Source organism: Oncorhynchus gorbuscha, unplaced genomic scaffold, assembly GCF_021184085.1.
Source record: "Oncorhynchus gorbuscha isolate QuinsamMale2020 ecotype Even-year unplaced genomic scaffold, OgorEven_v1.0 Un_scaffold_1389, whole genome shotgun sequence".
Taxonomy (NCBI): domain Eukaryota; kingdom Metazoa; phylum Chordata; class Actinopteri; order Salmoniformes; family Salmonidae; genus Oncorhynchus; species Oncorhynchus gorbuscha.
In genome coordinates this window covers 1-5000 of record NW_025746179.1, presented here as the reverse complement: position 1 = coordinate 5000, position 5000 = coordinate 1, and the positions used below count along the sequence as shown (strand labels likewise).

Sequence of the window (5000 nt, the reverse complement as noted above, 5' to 3'; positions counted from 1 at the left end):
TTTCTCTCTCTCTCACACTCACTTACTTGGAACATTATCAGTCGGGATTATATGGACAAGAGGGAAGAGACAAGACAGGCCAGAGAAGAGAGGTATGTTGTCTACTTTCATTTCTAATATACAAATAGACACATTGCCCTCTAGCAATGTGGATTCTATAATCATTCAGACAGATACAGTGTTTATATCAATTAAGATTCTAGAATCATTCAGATAGACACTGTGCTCTATATAAATGTAGATTCTAGAATCATTCAGATAGACACAGTGCTTTATATCAATCAAGACTCAAGAATCATTCAGATAGACACTGTGCTCTATATAAATGAAGATTCTAGAATTATTCAGATAGACACTGTGCTCTATAAATCTAGATTCTAGAATCATTCTCCTGTAATAAGTACAACAGAAAGACTCTGACATGAGGGAGTAATATGCCTTGAAACCTTTTTGAGGAGAATTGTTAGCAGATGTAGAACAAGTCAGGCTCAGCCTCTGGGCTGAAATATAGGTGTCAGGCCCCCTCTAAACCTGCTGCTGTGCATTAAGACATCTACAACTGAATGGGACGAGGGGTGGAATTGGCTTTAAGTCATGGATACGGTCCAGATAAGGTAGGCTATGCATGTGTAATGTACCACCTTCCAGACATATGTATGATCAGTGTTATTTAAAACAGGAATCCTAGGTTATGTGTGTGACGTCTAAATCAAGATGAAACACTGTTATCAGACCCATCTGTGGAGAAGTCGCTGAAGGATACTGTAGGTATCTTCAACATTTATGGGTCAATTAAGCACATGGAGAAATCCGAGATGCATCACAGAGTCCCAGACATTTGGCCACTGTTTCAGAAAAGGAAGTGTGAGGGAACTGAATACAGTATATTACTGGTAGGGGGTGGCAGTAGCCTCGAGGTTAGAGAAATCTTCTCCTACCCCCAAGAGATAGATATGATATAACAATAGACCTAAACAAAACAGGTGAAGTAAAATTCCTTTTTGAAGAATATTCTGGGACTCCCTCTTCCAGATATAAGTGTGTTGAGAGGCTCGCAGCAGAGGAGTATGAGAAAGAGAGAGAGCGCACGAGAGCGCCACCCAGGGGGCGCACAGAGATCACCCTGAGCCTGAGCCCCACCCCCTCCAGTCGCTCCGCCTCCCCCCGCTGTGCCACGCCCTCCTCCATCGCCTCTCCGGAAGACGCTGGCACCATTCCATCCCAGACATCCCAGACGCAGGGTAAATAACCTTTTCCAAACGTTTAACTAACATTAAAACTCCCATCTCAGATTCAGAGTAACATAACGTTCTCCAAACATTTAACAATCATTACCGGTCCAGAGAAGTTTTATTTATTTGTTCCCGAGGTCTGAGTTAACACAAGGAGGGTGATTCACTCACACTTTGGAAATAGAGTCAGCTGCACTAATGATGGCTGTATGTTGACTGTTGGGGGGAAAAATCATCAGGACTTGATAAGAAAAGGATTTCATTCTTGTTTTTCTGTGTGCTTCAGAATGAGGTGTCTGTAAGTGTATGTTGCTAAATCCCAAATATGTTCTGGGATGGGATGGACATTACTTTAGCTGCCTGTGGGAAAATGCTTTGCATGATAGTTTGAAATGTAGTGAGTGGCTAGCTTTTAGGTCCCAGGCATACCCCAGTGATTTGTATGTGATTGTAGTGTGGTTTTGGCTGTGGTAGCGCCAGCCGCTAGGGCGTGGAACTCTTAATATGGGGTTCCATTCACATTCTACAGTAGGAGCCAGGAAGAGGTGTGGTGGACTGTGGACTACAGCACTGACCATAGAGGGACAAGCCTTTCAATACCTCACAGACTCAGTTATGATGATACATGAATGAATATCATGAGAACTAGATGTTGCTAGTCTGGGGTGGTTATTCTAACCCACCAAAATGGGATAATGGGATCAAATGAGATGTTGAATCTAATTTCGAAACGCATTGTCATCATAGCTGTTAATTCATTTCCTGTAACATTCAATGAAGTATGAATTGACATGCTAAACGACTTGTGCTCCAGACCAAAATCTAGACAATTTATCATTTTAATTCATTAAATGTCACAGAGCAATTTTATGGTATTTACATTATAAACAAGATCATTTCAAAATGATATCAGACAATATTGAAAAGGCCCTTAACCCTTACAGGAGCTTTCTGTTTGGTGTGGTCCTGTTTTCTCTACCAGGAAGTGAAGTAGACGTAGAGCCAAGCCGTGACCTTCAGACTAGAACTACAAGTCCAGCGCCAGAGTTAATAGTATCAGGACCTTCTCCAGAACCCACAGAGCCCCCCTCCCAAACCCCTCCCAAACTCCCCCGGCGCCAGCCGAGGAGCAGGCAGAGACAGAGACGCAGACAGAGAAGCAGGAAGTAGCTGAAGTTGAGTCCAAGCAGGAAGTACTAGAGCTAGTGGAGTTAGCAGTAGATGAACAGACACAGGGTAAAGAGCAAGAAGAAAGTGAGGAGGAGGAGGAGGAGGGTAAGGAGGAAGAGAGACAGTCAGGGAATGAGGTAGAGGGAGAAGAGAAGGTAGAAGAGGAGGTAGAGGTAGAGATAGAAGATGTAGAAGTGGTAGAGATAGAGGTGGAGGAGGAGGGAGAGAGGGGGCAGGCTGCGTCGGAGGAGAGGGAGGTGGAGGAGAGGCTGGTCCTCCTCAGTGAGAAGGAGAGGCAGAACGAGGAAGTGAATGAGAAGGACAACTGTTCTGCCTCCAGTATCTCCTCAGCCAGTAGCACTCTGGAGAGAGAGGAGAGGGAGGAGAAAGTCCACAGCAACCTTGAACCAGGTACCAGCTGCCCATCAGAAGTAAATGCAGACTTTAGGACACTTGGCCTTTTATGACTTAACATATGGCTTGTGATTTGTGCCCATACTGTAAATGGAACACTTGCTAATCTTCCGTGTGCTGTACATCAGTAGGCAGACATTGAAGTTCAACTCATGTCAGAACATTTCATTCTGCCCATATTCTCATTTCAGTTTCTGATATATAGATCTGCTCTCTATTCTGTTCTGAAGGCTAGTAATCCATTCCACCCTTCCTCCTTGTGTTTGTCCACCTCTAGGCCAGTGCATTAAGGAGGAAGACGTGAACGGGCAGTGCAGCAAGATCCTCAACAGCAAGCGCTTCATGCTGGACATGCTCTATGCCCAGAACAAGACCGCTGCCGACGAGGACGAAGAGAAGGCGGGAGAGACGGAACAGACGGAGAACTGCAAAGAGGGGATGGAGACATCATCGTTAGAGGGTCAGGACGGGTCGTCGGTGGCCAGCTTAGCCAGTCGTATCTCTACACTGGAGGCCAGCAGGCAGGCCTGCGAGGAGAACGTCAAGAAGATGGAGGTGCAACACCTGGAGAACCAGGGGAGCGTCAGGGCCGTGGCCGAGAAATTTGGAGACCTTGTTAAAAGCCTTGTGTCGCCTCACGAGCTGGAGGCATTGGAGAAGCAGCAGCAGGGGCAGCTTCAACCTGATAAAGACAAAGCTCCTCCGGCCCCGTCCTCCTCTCCCGTACCTCCTAAGAAGGAGTCAGATTATATCTGGGACCAGCTGATGGCAGCCCCCAGGGAGCTGCGGATTAAAGAGATGGACTTTACAGACCTGGCAGACGAGGATGATCTGGACATCTTAGACGTGGACAGTGTGCTGATGGGCTCCAGTGACCTGATGATCCCTCCCCCTCCTCCCTGTCTCTCCACCCTGCCCCCTCCCCCTCCCCTGGGCCTGTTCGGCTGCCCCCGCCCCCTCCTGTCCCTGGCATGATGCCCCCTCCCCCGCCCTTCATGCCCCCCGGACCCGCCCAGCCCTACCCGGGGTCCCCCCAGCTGAGCCGAGGGACAGGGGAGCCCCCTCTGTTCCAAAAGAAGAAGAAGACTATCCGTCTCTTCTGGAACGAGGTAAGGCCCATGGACGGCCAGTACAGGAACCACAAGCGTTGTAGAGAGTCTCTCTGGTCCAAACTGGAGCCGGTCAAAGTGGACACGTCCAAGCTGGAACACCTGTTTGAAACCAAGTCCAAGGAGCTGCCTGTTACCAAGGTACCTTTGTTGACTGGTTTGGTTCTGCATATTTATACATATAGGAAATGTATGTGGGTTTTCTCAAGAAATTCATTTGTGAAATGATGTCACCTAAAGCCTTTAGGGGCGGGTTCCCGGACACAGATTAAGACTAGTCCAGGAAACAGCCCCATAGATGTTTCCAACTTGTCCTCTTCCTCCAGAGCACATAGGTTTAGACATCAGGTGTGGATCTACTAACTACACCTTCTGTTCTGTATACACTCAGCAGAACAGCACTAACCAGCTTCACCGTGGTGGTAAAGACTGACCTGCATGTTGTCTGTTCTGTATACACTCAGCAGAACAGCACTAACCAGCTTCACCGTGGTGGTAAAGACTGACCTGCATGTTGTCTGTTCTGTATACACTCAGCAGAACAGCACTAACCAGCTTCACCGTGGTGGTAAAGACTGACCTGCATGTTGTCTGTTCTGTATACACTCAGCAGAACAGCACTAACCAGCTTCACCGTGGTGGTAAAGACTGACCTGCATGTTGTCTGTTCTGTATACACTCAGCAGAACAGCACTAACCAGCTTCACCGTGGTGGTAAAGACTGACCTGCATGTTGTCTGTTCTGTATACACTCAGCAGAACAGCACTAACCAGCTTCACCGTGGTGGTAAAGACTGACCTGCATGTTGTCTGTTCTGTATACACTCAGCAGAACAGCACTAACCAGCTTCACCGTGGTGGTAAAGACTGACCTGCATGTTGTCTGTTCTGTATACACTCAGCAGAACAGCACTAACCAGCTTCACCGTGGTGGTAAAGACTGACCTGCATGTTGTCTGTTCTGTATACACTCAGCAGAACAGCACTAACCAGCTTCACCGTGGTGGTAAAGACTGACCTGCATGTTGTCTGTTCTGTATACACTCAGCAGAACAGCACTAACCAGCTTCACCGT

At 47.4% G+C, this 5000-nt stretch overlaps 1 pseudogene; it reads left to right on the top strand.

Annotated features, from left to right (window-relative positions):
- LOC124022437 overlaps positions 1–4066 on the top strand; it is a 147654-nt pseudogene extending 143588 nt beyond the window's left edge.
- The last annotated feature ends 934 nt before the right edge of the window (positions 4067–5000 follow it).